Genomic DNA, 17,228 nt, shown 5'->3' with positions numbered 1-17,228 from the left:
TAGGAAATACTTGAAGTACTTCCCAGGGGTCTTCCAGCCTCTAAGTCAAGGGCTCTATCCACTACTCCACATGGCTTCTCATTTTCCCTCCCCAAGTCTCAGTTTCCTCTTTTAAAATGTGGGATTATCTCTGAGGGCCCATCTGGCTCATATATTCTATCAATCTATGAGATGATGGATGATCAAGAGGGACAGAGCCATGGCAAATAAGCACTTGGCAACTCATGCTCATGTCTAAAAAGAGAGTAGAGTTCAAATTCTTGATGTACTGTTTGGGACCCATGAATGAAAGAGGATATCCAAGCCACTAATGCTAGTATTCTCTTGGGTGTTTGGGGGCCATTTGAAAGGAGACTTTTCAAGAGTCGCAAATTACAGATGACCATATGAAAACCAGCTCCAATAAAAGCGAGAGAAATGCAAATTAAAACAACTGAGATTTCACCTCACACTACGCAAATTGGGGAAGGTGACAAATGTGGAAGCGTTAGTGTTAAAGGAAATACTAAAGGTGGAGCTATAGATTAGTCCAACCCTTTGGGAAAGTAACCTGGAGTTATGCAAGGAAAGTGACTCAACTGTTTATATGCTTTGACCAAAGAATCTCATTACTAGCATACTCAGTAAGAAGGGCAAAGACATAAAAAACCTCCAACATAGCCTGGAAGATAGCATTTTGGTTACTCATGCTCTCCTTTGTGTCCATTGAAGGGCCTACTTTCCTTTTGACAGCGACTCCATAAAGGGCATCTTCTGTAGTGACAACAGTGTTTGGCGAGGGGGCTTGAGAGGAATGGGCTCAAAGGAGACCCTGATTTCGCTCAGCAGCAAAATTTGTTTTGCAGTTCTTCTGATCCCCTCTCTAGTAGAACATTCTCACAAATCTAGTAGGCCTTTTAAAAACATTCTCCAGGGCAGCTAGGTGGTGCAGGGAGTAGAACACTGGCCCTGGAGTCAGGAGGACCTGAGTTCAAATGTGGCCTCAGACACTTGACACACTTACTAGCTGTGTGACCTTGGGCAAGTCATTTAACCCCAATTGCCCTGCCTTCCCCCCTCCAAAAAACATATTCTCCAATGTTTTATGGAGAAGGACAAGAATTTTTACTTAGGCCAGTAGGCTTTGAGAGAGAGACATTGGCTTATCTTGGTCTCAGACATTTTTCCATGAGCACTTGAACTTGGCTTTTTAGGCTGATTTTAGGTAAATGGGAAGGCTGATAGAACCTGTTTTCAGACTCCCTGCAGTAGACAAACCTTGCTAGGAATCATTGGTTATTAAAGACTTTTCTAACCAGACCTTCTTTAAGGTCTCTTTCTCACCCCAGTCATTCACAAGTTCTAAAGCAGGCCAGCCACATGAGACACGAAGTGCCTCGTGCTGATGAAGCGTTCTATGGTTTTGACTCATTCATGTATAGCATCTTTGGTACCCTTTGGACCCAGTCCCTTCTGCCACATCTCCTGCTCGGTACTTGATGAGAAGTTTTTGTTAAAGCTGTGGGTGTAACAGCTAAGAATACTAAGCTTTGCACATTGAATATGAACTTTCCAAATCAGAGATATTTAAATCCAAAATGCACAAAGCCTTATTCCTTACTTGTATCAAGGAGCTGTCCATTGCACTGGGCAGCCGTTCAGGGCTATGAATTGTCTAGAGCAAGACTCCATGGGAAGATTTCTTTGTCCAACACCCAAAGCCTCACATAATACAAAATGCCTGGCCCACAGAGACATGCTCTGTTGTGAAGCTCTGTTGTTGAACCCAAGAGCCTGTCGAGAAGTGGGCGCCTTATTTTTAAGCCAACATTTCGTTTTCCATTTCTACTGAATGAAAGTTATGACTATTGACACTGCAGTTCATTTGGACACCCTAGTGAGTTGGTATCATAATTAAGCATTCATTTTTCATTGCTATGCATGCTTTAAGTTGGATGCTTTCAGCCATACTATAAAATGGAACAAGAGTTTACCTTACTGAACAAAAACCCCAAGCATAGTGAGTTATGGGTCTGATGGCAGTATGGATTCCCAAACAGCACTCGTGGCAAAACCTTGAGCAGTCTGATAAATTCAGATAGTACTTAGTGGAGTAACTTTTAGCAGGCTAGGAAACCATTTTTGTAATGAACTTAGTATATACTAAGCTCTTTGACAGCAGGCACTGTCTTGAACATGCAATACCTAGCACCGAGCTTTGCACACAGTAGGAGTTCAACAGGATCGTTGATTTGGAACTGGAAGGGACCACACAAGTTATCTAGTCCAACCTCCTCATTTTACAGATGAGGAAAATGGGAATGTAGAGCAGGGAAGTGACTTGTTCAAGGTCACACAGCTACTTGTTGGCAGAGCTGGTTCTCTTTCCATGGCACTACTTGGACAACTGTTGGATGTTATTATTTGTTGCTGAACTATGGGAAAATGTGAGGGATGAGGAAAAGAGCTGGGAGCCAGGACACCTGAGACCCAGTCCCAACACTTGTCATTGTGTGACATTAGATAAATCATTTCATCTCTTTGGGTGTCAGCTTCTTCATCCCTCAAGTGAGGGGGCTAGAGCAGATGAATTCTAAGTCCCTGTAAGTAATGCTCAGTGGATTGCAACAGCTAAGAAGAAGCAACAATGAAACCCTTCCACTAGGGGAATTTGGCTGATAGGCCACATACAAAAACTCTTACAGACTGCAAAACTGACAGTGGCTTGCCCCATACTTACTAGTGTTTTTTGAGATTATTAGCTCCTTGAGGGAAAAGACAATCATTTATCATCTTTGTAGCCCTAGCACACGGTCTTATATATAATACGTGTTGAAGAAACTTTCTCGAATGGAATTATTTGCTGAATTAGAGACAAGTTATTCATTCATTCAGTCATTTGTCAGGTACGTGTGGTGCTAAATTGGGATTCAGAGGACCTACGTTCATATTTCAGCTTTTTTCTTAATCCTTGTAACCTTAGGCAAATTATTTACCTCTCTGAGCCTCGGCTTTCTAATTTATAAAATAAAAGAGTAGAATAAATTAATAGCTAACATTTATTTATAAAGCACTTTAAGGTTTGCAGAATGCTTTACAAATATTATCTCATTTGATCCTCACAAAAGCCCTGTGAGGTAGGTGCAATTATTATCCCCATTTTACAGATGAGGAAACTGAGGCAGATGGAGGTCAAGTGACTTGCCCAGGGTCACACGGCTAGGAAGTGTTTGAGGCTGGATTAGAACTCAGGTCTTTCTCTCAGTCTACCACTCTACCCAGGTGCTTCCTAGCCAAGTATAAGATTTCTCCACTCCCTTCTAGCTTTAAGTTGCTGTTCCTACAAGCATAGGCAACAAAACACTGCCTACTGCTGAGAGATATAAACATCATTGATTTAGAGCTGAGAGGGTCCTTCTAAAGAACTTAGAGGTTTACAAAGCACTTCCCTGACAACATCTCCCTGAGTTAGACATTCCCATTCCACAGATGAGAAAACTGTGGCTTATAGAGATTAAGTGAATCACTCACAGTCACACAGCTAGTTTCAGAGTCCATGCTGGAAGATTAAGGATCTTTCATGATGCTATGCTGTTTCTTAATAAAAAGCATCTGATATAAATGGGCAATTGGAGAGGTATTTGGTGACCTAAGGGGAAGGCTACATCTGTAGGAGTTGCAGGTGGGATAAGATATTCCCTGTATGCTCTGGGGAAGCTGGCTCTGCCAGGGCCAAGTGTAACTGCTTTTAGGCTGTGGATTCAGTGAGGACTACTGGAGCAGGAGCATAACTGGGCCAGTTGGAGAGGTGCTCCTGAGATCTAATTACGATGTCTGTTGTCTGCAGAATTATCACAAAGCTTAGGACCAAAGAACCTGACCATACACCATCTGTTTTGCTCTGGATCTCAATTTACTCATCTGTAAAATGGTCATCAAAATGTTTGCCATACTTAACTCAGAGGGTTGTTGTGGAAACCAAATGAGATCATTTATGTGAACCTTAATAACCTATGTAAAGGACAACTATTATTAGTACTGTCAATGTTGCTATTGTCTGTAGTTAGTTGAATTACACTGTAACTCAGGCACAGAACCTATGGGTTTTTATCTTAACTTCAACTAATGATTCTGAACGCAGTGTATGTTTCTACTCAGGGGCTGAGCAGGCAAAAAAGAAATTGTTTTCTTCCTCCTCCTCAGCCTTCTCCCCTCAAACTGTGCCTTGGTCACTGTTGATAAGAACAGCAGTTAAAGGAGGGGAGGCAGTGGAAGGCAGTGTGGTGTAATGGATACAGAGCTGGCCCTGGAGCCAAGAAGTTCAGTTATTTCACTCGTGTCCCACCCTTTGTGACCTGATTTGGGATTTTCCAGTGGATCCATTTTGTCAGGCAATCAGAGGTTAAGTGACTTGCCCAAGGTCATACAGCTAGGAAGTATCTGAGGCTGGATTTGAACTCAGGTATTCTTGACTCCAGGCAGAGTGCTCTATCCATTGAGCCATAAGCTGCCTCTCACTGTCCCCAGGAGCCAAGAAGACCTGGGTTCAAATCCTTCTGTCCTGCCTCTTGACACATACTGGCTATGTAACCCTGGGCAAGTCACTTAACCCTTGGTGCTTTTAGCAACTCTTTCAAGACTCTAAGTTGCTGAGAAGGCACCAACATGAAATAGTAAAGGGGAATCTTCTCATCTGGGACCTCCCTATAGTGATGAAATCCCAGGTTCAGTCCTTATCCTTATCTTTATAGAGGAGAAAACTAAGGCTTAAAGAGTTGAAATGACTTGTCCAAGGTCATACAGTAAGTAGTAGATGCAGTATTTGAACTCAGGCCTTATGATCCTGTAAGTCCAAATCTACAGTATTTCCTACTGCACTACCAGAAGAGAGGGAACACCAGTAAATGAGCAAGGAAAGTAACCATAAGGTGAGAGGTTTTCCCTACAAAGAAGATCAAATTTGCACCCTCCCCTGTTCTTATCAGGAAAGATGCTTCTCAGAGGATCATAAACATCATAGTCTGTGCAGCCAATGTTTTTTTAAAGTTTTAAAATTTGTTTTAAACTTAAATACAAAATAGGAAAAGAAAAAAATATTGCCATGTACACAGCAGATCATAAGAGAGGATTCAATATAAAACAATAAATTTTATTTTCAAGAAAATGCATATAATAAGTACTATACATTGTTTTCAAAGCTGCCCAACTTTTCTTTACTTCCTTGTTGGTTTTCTTTTGTTCTCTGCTGTGCACTTTTTATGTTATTTTTCCCTCCCTCCCTGCCACCCAAAGGAGGCTATAATTAAGCATATATATGTAGATATATATATATATATATATATATATATATATGTATGTATGTAGGTATGTATGTACATACACGTGGATACCCATAAACATACACACACACACATATACACATATACACTCATACACATACGTAAGATATCAATATGCTTATTTCCACTTGTCATCTGTTTCTCTGAAGGTGGACATCATCTTCCTCCATATGCCCAAATCTTTCCATGTTTTTTTAATCAACCATCTCATCATTTCCTTAACCATAGCAATATTCCAACCCAATCACCTTCTCTCTGAGAGACTGTCTATGGAAGTTCCCCCCCAATTTTCTGCATTCCTTCTGTTCTTGGCTGCATAGGTTTTATTTATACAAGAAAATTTTAATTTGACATAATAAAAATTATCCATTTTCTATTTCAACAATGCTCTCACCTTATAATATAGTTTAAGGTCTCATATTGCTGAATCTACTTCCTTTACATCTTTTTTCCCTGGTTTCCTTACAGTTCCTGACCTTTTGTTCTTCCAAATGAACTTTGTTATTATTTTTTCTAACTCTGTAAGATACTTTTTAATAATTCAATTGGGATGGCATTACATAAATAGACTGGTTGGGTAAAATCGTCATTTTGAAAATCATTTTGGCTTTACCTACCCATGAACAATAAATATTACTTCATTTATTTCATCTGACTTTATTTGTATAAGTGTTTTATGTTTATGTTCATATAGTTCCTGTGTCTGTTTTGGCAGATATACTCTCAAATATTTTATACTGTCTAGTTATTTTAAATGGTCTAAAACAATATTGAATAATATGGCTGATATATAGTGTGGTTTCCCTATTTTTCTCCTTTGATTCAACAGCCAATTTTTTTAAAAAATATTGCTCCATTGGACTCACAACAAATCATAATGTATTCATAAATAATTTGAAAATAATTGGTTTGTGGTCTCTGAAACTAGACTTCCATGACAAGAAACACCTGGTTATCCTAGCGCATCTCCATTTGTCATTTGTTATCTCCCTTGCTGTTTGCACTGGGGCTTCTCCAGTCCAGTGAGTTCCTCCAGACCCAGAGGCTGATAGAATGTTGGGCCAGCTTTTGATTCTGTGTTATTGTTTGGGCTGCTAATGGCCTGAAGCAATGTGTGCCTTGAAATGTCAAGGACGTTGACTTTGGAGATAGTTTTGGACTGGACTTCAGCAGTGGAGAAAAGAAGGTTTCATTAGGTAAATATTTGTTCAGAGACTGCATTTTGAATGCTTACTCCTGTTGCTTTGAATCATCAGTTAAAGCCGGACCTCCCAATAACTTCAGAAATACCAGGAAAATGTCTGATGGGTACAAAGAGGGTCATCTCCTGCTCTGCACGTGTGCTATAGGAGTGTGGTAGAATACTTAGGAAGGTGACTCTGAAGGGTACAGCCAACGCAGTGGGCTTTTTGACAGGACATTGAACAACATTAACATCAAAATGAGAATTACCCTTGCCCAAATGACCTCTGTCTGAGTCTCACTGTGATTCTGGTCACTATTCTATGAAATAGCACTAAAACCATATTCATAAGAGAAGGTAAGTGGGGGCATGACTTAAGTGACATGGGTATGGGGAGCAGGGCACTCAAATCCAAATGCCAAGAGTCAATTTCCTGGAACTCTAAATAACTCCTGAATTGGAGCAGGGCTTGTTGCTTCCTGTCCTCTGTGCTGGAGAAGGTTGGGGAAGAGAACACACGGAAGAAGGTAGAAGAAGAAGAAATTTGGACAAAAGAGCAATAGGCCAAGCATGGATTATAAGGTCACTTGGTCCTCTTAAACAGGGTGACCCCCAAATTTTACTATCAAAGCTTAAAAGCTATTAAAACTTCAAACAGCAGTAAGATTTAGGAGATATCCTGTAATGTTACTGTGAGTTGAAGAAATCAAGAGCTGCCTTACCAGGACCAGCCATTGGGGGATGCCAAGAGACAAAAGAGTAAATTCTAGGCCCAATGTTGAGGACTAGTTCAGCTGGGACGTGCCAGGAGGTCCAAGAGGATATGAGAATATACCAGGAGGTCCAAGGAGATCTGAGAATCACCCAGGACCACCCAGGACTGAAGCCTGATGCTCCCCTCTCCTTTGGAGAGCAAACACATATTTTCAAAGGTTGTAATAATTCACGATCTACAGTGTCCTAGTTACCCCATGAAGCACAAAAACATTCCAGGCAATATTTCATCCAAAGTCAGGCACCCTGATCTAAACAACTTTATTTGGCCAGCCATAAGCACAAACAAAAGCATACATATGACATGTCTATATATTCATAAGAAAGATGGTCTAATATCCAGACAACAAAGATAGAACCTATCTATTCTGTGGACAACTATAAAAAGTGACATCTTCAATGAAGTTAATTAAGAACAGCATTATGAGACAAGGTAGTGGGTGGATTACTCACATTTGCTACATATATTCATCATCCAATGTTTAGTCCTTTGAAGGGTGCCTTTATCTTTTAGGAACAAACCATTAATACCATATGGAGAACTTATTATTCAGTGACTATAGTATTTCAGGACTTTAGAATAAAACCTCCTTATAAAACAAACTATGACAAAATTAAATGACAGGACCTTTGGGTCAAATAGGATGGAGAGATTTGGTTTTCCTTGCCTACCATGTATGAAGAGTAGGCGCTTGGGTTGCCTGAGCAGTAGTGGTTGGGTTGCCACCATAAGGAAAGGGGAGTCAGTGAAGTTTCTACTCCCCAATGGATGAGGCTGATGAATTGTCCCACTTTCCCTTGCATGGGAAGGGACTGAGACTGTGCAGTTAGAATGCCACTGTCATCTACCCAGTAGGCATTCCAGTCACATAGGAGGACTTCCCAAAAATGCCGTGACCCAAAACTGGATGGAGATACAAGTATCCATCATAAGCACATGCTAGAAAATTCAGAATTAAACATCAACATCATCTTTTTCTGGTTCTGTGGCTGTCGGGAACTGGAATTTCATTGAGCTAGTCTTATCCAAGAGAGATGAATGACTGCTGAAACTCAAGAGATAGGAAAAATGGATTTAGATTTTGCAATAACTATTGTGATCTTTTAAAAAGGAAGAAAAATCCTATCTTCGTATATGCATTGAAATGGCCCCTCTATGTCAGGAGCTGGTATACAGGCATGAGGGTACTGATCGCAGCCAGGTAGGCACTGGCCAAGGAAATCAGACTGACGACCAAGCTCAGTTAGAAGGAAAGATTAGGCAATGGGAAAGCACTAAAAGGAAAAGGAAAATTCCTTTTCGATTTGCAGTTTCAGCTAAATCGTCCTAGCTCTGGCCTCCCCCTCTCACATCTCCTTCTGGCCACAAATGCTCTGAGGGAAGTTCTCTGTTACATTGTAAGAAAGTTGTGTACAAGGTGACAAATTAGATATCCTCAGCTTCCAGTGGTTTCCAAAGTATCAAGATAAGCTGATTATCTAGAATTTGTGAATTAACTAGGGCCAGTTTTTCTCCCTCTCTCTTTATTCCTGAGGCTTGAATTAAGGCCACTTCACAAACTCATTGCAATTGTATTGCCACCATCAGAGGAAGAAAGAGGAGGCAAAATGCAGCTTGGTCACTTGAAGCAACTGGCTCCTGGTTCTTTCTCTGTTAATAATGGTCTCTGAGACCCAAATTCTATCACCTCTCTGGATCTGTTTCCCTGTCTGTAGAATGAGAAGTTTGGACAAGATGCGCTCTAAGATCCCTTCTAGCTTAAAAATTCTAATCTGCTCTGATTAGAACTCAGGTTGGTCTGATGAGAATGGTTCGTAAAGCTTTGAGCCCAGAGACAGCAGCTAGGGCCTAGTTACACTGTCACTCCATCAACCTCATGGGACCAAGAAATGAAAGAGATAAGTCAGACAATATGAAGCACCAAGAAACTGAGGGGAGGATGGGAGGGTTGTTGGATAAAGGTAAGTTCAGCAGAGCTAGAAGCTTAAAAGTTCAGGATAGTACAGTATAATGGCTACTTTGGAGACAATTTTTGACCGGGCTTTGGCAGTGGAGAAAAGGAGATTTCATCAGGTAAATATTTGTTCAGAAACTGCCTTTTGAATGCTTCATCCTGTTGATTTGGATTGGCAAACCTCCCAATGACTTCAGAAATACCAGTAAAATGTTTGATGGGTACAAGAGATGCTCATTTCCTCAATAGTTATTTTCAGGAAAAATGGAGATGGAGGAGATTACTGTACCTGTCTTAAAGAGGCAGCATTGTACAGTCCACGTCCCACCTCTGACATGCACTAGCAAGTGTCTTAACCCCTCAGTGCTCTGGCTTCAGATTCTAAGGGGCAGAGAAGATGCCAACTTGCATCTGGAGAGGGAGCTCCCTCACCTGAGTGTTCCCTATACCAATGAAATCACAGGTCCATTCCCTATCCCTATCCATAGACAAAACAGCAAAAATAAGAATCCAAAGGGAATCTTAGGATAGAGAGATGACTGAATGTAGCTGAGGAAGCTAGCAAGAAGAAACATGAAATAATAATCTGATGACAAAATAAAAGGAGACAGACAAATCAGGAGACATAAAAGGCACTAGTAATAAAAAGACTGACAGAAAATTACACAAAATGTAATTGGAACATCATCCATAGATGTGTTGTTCCAATTCATCTTTTGAAATTTCTTGCCTGAGGGGCGGCAAAATAGATAGATACATAGATACATAGATAGAAAGATAAAAGAGAACCAAAAAAACTTCTTTCCATCCATGCAGAAAGTTAGAAACATTCATTAGAATCGCAGAATCTCAGAGCTGGCTCAGAGGCAAACTCAATCAACTCGTACCTGAATGGGAATCCTCCCTACAATGCACCTGACAAGCCATCATATAGTCTTTGCTTGAAAATCTCCAGGGAGGGGAGACTCACTACCTCCTACAGTGGGTGCCTCATTCAACATCTAACCATCAGGAATACTTTGCTTGCACCAAACTCAAATAGATCTCTGAAACTTTCATCTTCCCCCGAAGAAATGATAATATTTCCCATTTATAAAGCAACATGGTTTAATGGATAGAGCTTAGGACTTGGAATCAGGAAAATCTAGGTTGAAATACTGCCTCTGAAGTTTATTACATGTATCTCCCTGAGATGTATTAGATTTATCATCTCTGAGCCTTAGCCATCTCTATCTATCTAGTAGATGTATCATTTTGGAGCCTTAGACAATCCTCAGAGGCAGGGGTTATTAACCTTTTTTATGTCATGGACTCCTTCAGCAGTCTGGTGAAGCCTATGAATCCCTTTTCAGAGTAATGTGTTGTCTACTTTCATAACCAAAGGAAATGCTAAATTTTGGCTAGAGGTTAGTGAGATTAAAGATGTAATTTTTTTCCCTTCCAAGTTCACAGACTGCTTGAAAGCTATATCCACAGGCACCCAGGGACCTCAGGTTAAGAACCCTTGCTCCAAAGCTGATCTACTAGCTTGTAGACTGGTTGTGATCTGTGTTAGTAGAGGGAATTGTCAGGCCTATGATTTCATAGCCCCTCAACATATTAAAGTTTAAAAACCTGATTTCCTCAAACTAGCCCTATGAGGCAGGTAGTACAAATACAGAGGCAGCTAGGTGGCACCATGAATGGAGCGCCAGCCCTGAAGTCAGGAAGATTCATCTTCCTTAGTTCAAATCTGGTCTCAGATGCTTACTAGCTCTGTGACCCTGTCATTTTACCCTGTTTGCCTCAGTTTCCTTACATGTAAAATGAGCTGGAGAAGAAAATGGTAAGCCACTCCAGTATCTTTGCCAAGAAAACCCCATGGAGGATGCCCATCAGTTGGGGAATGGTTGAACAAGTTGTGGTATATGAATGTAATGTAATACTATTGTTCCATAAGAAATGGTAAGCCAGTGGACTTCAGAAAAACCTGGAAAGACTTATATGAACTGATGCTGGGTGAAGTGAACAGAACCAGGAGAACATTGTACACAGTAACAGCCACATTGTGTGATGACTAACTTTGATAGACTTGGCTCTTCTCAGCAATGCAAGGACCTAAGACAACTCTAAAAGACTCGTGATGGAAAATGCTGTCCACATCCAGAGAAAGAACTCTGGAGTCTGAATGCAGATCGAAGCAAACTATTTGCTTTCTCACTCTCTTTTTTTTTGTTCTTTCTCATGGTTCTTCCCATTGGTCCTAACACTTCTTTACAACATGACTAACTTGAAAATATGTTTAATATGAAAGTACATGTAGAGCCTATATCAGATTACATGCTGTTTTGGGGAAGGGATAGGGGAGGGAGGGGGAGAAAATTGAAAACTCAAAAGTTTATGGAATTAATTAAAAAGAAAAAGAAAAGAAAACCCCACGTGAGGTCATGAAGAGTCAGACATGACTGCAAAATGACCAAACAACAAAACAAGAACAAAATACAAGTATTATTATCTGTGTTTTACAGATGAGGAAACTAGTCTCAGAGAGGGTAGGCAACTTGCCCAAGGTCATGTAGCTAATAAAAGTTAAAGGTTTCCTGACTCCAAGTCCAGAGATTTTTCTGTTATACACATTGACAGGCCTTCAAATACAAGATAGCTATCATGTCGCCACATTTTCATTTCTCTGAGCTAAAAACTCCAGCTTCACCAGTGGATCTCTGTGTGGCATGGCCCCAAGTCCCATCACACTCCTCTGAATATTTGTCTCTGACCTTCCTAAAATGTAGCCCCCCAAACTGAATATAGTACTCTCCATGTGGTCTGGCCAGGACAGCCTATGTCAGCATTGACACTGTCACAAAGGAAAGCTAGTAGAAACACTCCAGAAAGCAGATTGACTTCATTAAGAGTAAATACCCAGTCCTTTCCATTTTTAGGGAGGGTGGTTAACAAGAAGGAAAAGCAGTGACTATGGCCTATGGATATGTCAGGGCCCAACCCTCTTGCCTTTGAGCAAAACTGGCTTCACTCAGAAAAGAGGAACTAAACCAAACAAGCTTTCAGGGTATTAGAAAGTCACCTTGCCCAGGAAGTCTTCCCAGTCTTCACATGTGAAAGTTTCTGTGCACTCGCGGATTTTACCAGCAGACATTTGGTATGCTGTGGTGGTCTTTGGGACCTGCTTAGAGTGGGCAATTCTGATGAATCAGATTACATAGTGCTTCTCCCTCTCCACCTTCCATTCTTTTTGGGCCACTGAACTGAAACTAACCCAGTGGTGGGGAACCTACAGCCTCGAGGCCACATGTGGCCCTCTGGATCCGCAAGTATGGCTCTCTGACTGAATCCAAACTTCACAGAATAAATACCCTTAATAAAAGAATTTATTCTGTAAAACTTGGACTTAGTCAAAAGGCCACACCCAAGGACCTAGAAGACCACATGTGGCCTCGAGGCTGTAGGTTCCCCACCCCTGGGTCACTAACCTATTCTTCTAGTTGCAAATTTAACAGCCTCAGATGCTACAGGTTAGACCTTCACCTTCCTCCTTCCCAATCCAGAGCCATCTGATCCACGCATCTTATTTTACAGAAGAAATCCAGACTTATTTTACAAATATTTATGAAACATTTTTTTAGAGAAGTGACTTCCCGGGTATCCTTTGTCAGTAAGTGTTTTGTGAACTCAGTCACATATCAGATTTGGTTTTTTTTAATACATGGTTTACCTGTATTGGTAATCAGAAAGTTCCGTAACTTCTCATGTTCCTGTTCAATGTGTGAATGCTGGGCCTGGAAGAGGCTGTTCATATATCAATTCCTTGAGCCACAGCTGCAGGCAGAATTAGAGATCAGTATGTTGCTGAATGAAAACAACATCTATACACATATTGTTCTTGTTTAGAGGCCTCAGAGGAGCAGTGAATAAACTCAGTGTTATGGAAGGAATTAACTAGGAGGTTACTTTCTTTTCTACGAAACAAGTGTCATTGGAAAAATTACAGACTCTCAGCAGTTTGTGACAAAGAGGCCACAGACCTAATTTGTAACGGCCAAGATCAATCAACCAATCAGCAAACATTCGTGTGCCAGGCACTGGGCTAGGTGCTGGAGATGCGAAAACAACGAATGAACCAATCAACGCTCTTGAGGCCCTTAGATTCAAATGGGGCAGACAACAGATAAGCATAGAGAGCATAGAGAGAAAGCGCCTAAGTACAAATGAGTGCAAGGTACTGAAATACAAGTTAGTTTGGGAGGGAGAGCTCTTGCACTTGAGAAGATTAGGAAAGGCTTTATGTAGAAGGTAGTGCTTGAAGAAAGAGAAAAATTCTGTGAAATGGAGTGGGGAGGGAGAGGAAGGGAATTACAAGCATGGAGAATAGCCAGGGCAAGTGAACGAAGATAGGAAATACAGGGTCACATATGAAGAACAAAGACAAGGCCAGTTTGCCTGGATCCACAGGAGAGAGATGAGGCTGTAATAATAGGTTGGGACCAGGTTGTGAAAGGCTTTCAGAGCTAATAGGAGGAGTTTGTATTTTATCTCAGAGGCAATAGGAAGCCATTGGAGTTGATTGAGTGGGGGCAGTGACATAGTCAGATCTGCATTTAAAGAAAATCACTTTGTCAGCCCTGGGAGGATGCATTAGACCAGGAAAGACTTGAGGCAGAGAGACAAATTGGGAGGCCATTGCAATTATTTAGACAAGAGGAAAGGAGGGCCTGAACTAAGGTGGTAGCTGTGTGGGTAGAGAAAAGGGGTCAGATGTGAGAGATATTGTGGAGGGAGAAATGTCAAGGTTTGGTAACTGATTGGACATGGAAGGTGAGAAGTTGGAGGTAATGCTGAGGTTACAAACCTGGGACACTGGAAGAATGATGGTGTCTTCAGCAGAAAGAGAGGAGGGTTTGGGAAGAAAAGATAATGAATTTTGTTGTGAACATGTTGAGTTTGAGATGTCCTTGGGACATCCAGTGTGAAATATCCGATAGATAATTAGTGATGCAGGACTAACTTAGACAGACTTCCAGAGTTAGTGGAGGAAAGAAGGGCCTGGTGTGCTGTGGTCCAAGGGGTTACAAAGAGTCAGACACAATCAAACAAATGAACAATAATGCAGGACTGAGGCTCAAAGTGGAAACTGGGGCTAGATCTAAACATATATCTGGGAGTCATCTGTATACAGATGCTAGTTAAACCCATGGGAACTGATGAGGCCACAGAAAAAATATAAAGAGAGGAGAAGAGAAGACCCAGTACAGAGCCTTAGGGAACATCAAGGTGGGGGGGGGGTCACAATACAGATGATGAGTAGCAAAGATTCTGCATTCTGCATCAGCATGTTTTCTGTTGGATTGGTCATACTTGACTAATTAATTTTAGCAATCAATTTGTAAAAGAATAAAAGATGCACCAACAGTTACTGGACTTCTGAATCTATACCAAACATTAGCAATTTTTTTTATCTCTTTCTAGGTTTCATCAGTTGCTAAAGGACTTGCAAATGCCATTCTATCATTCTTCTACTAGATCATTAGAAACCCTATCAAGAACACTATTTTCAAACTGTATCTTGAATAATTTTTGTGGTTTCAACCTAAGAATCTTTTTGCTTCAAGAAGTGGAGACCAGTACAGCTTGCTACACTGTGTTGTTACTGTTGTTCGGTCTCTTTGTGACCCCATTTGCTATTTTCTTAGCAAAGATACTAGAGTGGCTTGCCATTTCCTTCTCCAGCTCATTTTACATGTGAGGAAACTGAGGCGAACAGGGTTAAGTGATTTGCCCAGGGTCACATAACTAGTAAGTGTCTGAGGCCAGATTTGAACTCAGGAAGATGACTCTTCTTAACTCCAGGTCCACACTCTATCCACTGCGCCATCTAGCTGCCCCTTGCTACACTAGCCAACTTCAATTTGGTCATGCTAAGGCTCAAGGTAATCCTTTACAGGTGTATCTGGTATATTGTACATCTCTTTTTAATAAGAGACCATTTGATTGTTATGAGAACCCTACAATATAGGTAAGAAAGCCATTAATCCTCTCATTATAAATGCAGATTAAAAATTCTTCATGTAAATATGGATTCTCATCCAAAGATGAGAATTCAAGGATCCACTCAGGATCCATAGCTTACAGGTTACAATCACTGGCTTAAACCCTTATCTCATAGCAAGGGTTATAAACAATAAAATACATTTTCATAACATGTATCAAAGGACTCTTTTATTATGGACTGGGTCATATGAGAACTCTTTGATATGCACAAAAATATGGATGAGTCATAGCAAGAGAAGGCATGAAGGACTTGTAATCCAAGTAGAACGAGAGTACTTGCATCAAGGACACTACCACATGAAAATCACAGGTCATTTTAGCAACACCGAAGATAGACTTTAAGCTGAGTAATTATTTTCTTGGGGATGTAGACTGGACATGTGATTTCCTTTGTATCATCAGCTCCCCAGTGAGGAAACTCCCTCTACCAATGCAGATTGTCACCATCTTTGCAGTGCAACCCACTGTGTGGTTGTCCAGCACTGATCTTGAACTAAGGCTTTCCTGGCTTCAGGATCAGTTCAAGACCAGCCAGCAGACATGTTGGCACTTGATTTCTTGGCAAAAAATAGAAGTGTTGTCCTTCTTACCAAAAAAGAATCACTGGGCAGGTCTATTAATCTTTCTGATCTCAGCTTCCTCCTCCATAAAATGGGGATAATAATGTTTTTAGTGCCTGCCTCACAGAGCTGTATATAATGTATTCACACATACACGTACACATACATATAAGGAGAAAAAGAGAGGGGGAGAAAGAGAGAGACAGAAGAGAGGGAGAGAAGGAAGAAAAGAGAGTGAGAGAGGAAGAGAGAGAGAGAGAGAGAGAGAGAGAGAGGGAGGGAGAGGGAGAGAGAGCACATGCTGTGCTAAGGCTGGGGATACAAACGCAAGCAAGCAAAGACAGTCCCTGACTTCAAGGAGCTCACATTCTAAAGTGCTTTGCAAACCTTAAAGTGCTATAAAAATGTAGCTATTGGGGGCAGCTAGGTGGTGCAGTGAGTAGAGCACCAGCCCTGGAGTCAGGAGGACCTGAGTTCAAATCCCAACTCAGGCACTTGATACATGTACTAGCTGTGTGACCTTGGGCAAGTCACTTGATCCCAATTGCCCTGCCAAAAAAACAAAAAAAAAATTCAAAAAAAATGTAGCTATTGTTATGATGTGAGTAAAAATGAATGCCAGATGTGGAAAATTATTTACAAAGAGGTTGTAAAACTGTAGTGTTTGGTTTTAAGTGAAGAAAAATGAAAAAGATAGAATGTTTTCTAAGCCATGTTGAATGTCTTCTGGCAAGCACATTCTTAAGTAGAAAAAAAAAGTAGGTTTTTAGATTCTACATTTGACTTGTCCAAGGTCACACAGGTAGTAAGTAGCAGAATCAGGATTCAAACTCCGGTCCTGACATAAGATTCAGGGCTCTTTCTAATGAACCACCATGCTGAAGAAGTATCACATTTCTTTCTGGCTAATGGATTAATTTAGAATACAGCAATACTGACAGTATTATGCTTCCTTCCTGGGCAGCCAAACTTTGGATTAGAAAAGTTTCTCAGCATTCTTCCCACAGACATGAGACTATTCTGTGCCTCGGCTTAGCTTCTTGTACACAGCCACGTACCTGGGACGTGGAGTCCTGACAAACCAGGTTGTCAGCTGTGGAATAAGTGGTTGTGGGCTCTGGGAAAAATGCTAACACCTATTTTCTCCAGAATCTTCTAACCCTCGACTTTAACATCTCACTAGAGATAATGACTCTTGAATTAATTTGGTCTTTGTTTCTCATAAAGAAAAATCTACTGTCCACAGTAGTAAGGGTCACAAAATGAAAAGTACTGAGTCCTGGTGCAGTCCAGAGAATGAGAAAGTGAGTTGCTTAGAGCTGGAACCTTGGAGTTCAGATATTCAATTAACTTCCCTGATTGCCTTTAATCAAAGAACTGGAGGGTGTATAGG

Source organism: Trichosurus vulpecula, chromosome X (assembly GCF_011100635.1).
Source record: "Trichosurus vulpecula isolate mTriVul1 chromosome X, mTriVul1.pri, whole genome shotgun sequence".
Lineage (NCBI taxonomy): Eukaryota > Metazoa > Chordata > Mammalia > Diprotodontia > Phalangeridae > Trichosurus > Trichosurus vulpecula.
The sequence above is the reverse complement of the archived record's forward strand: the minus strand, read 5'-3'. Positions refer to the sequence as shown.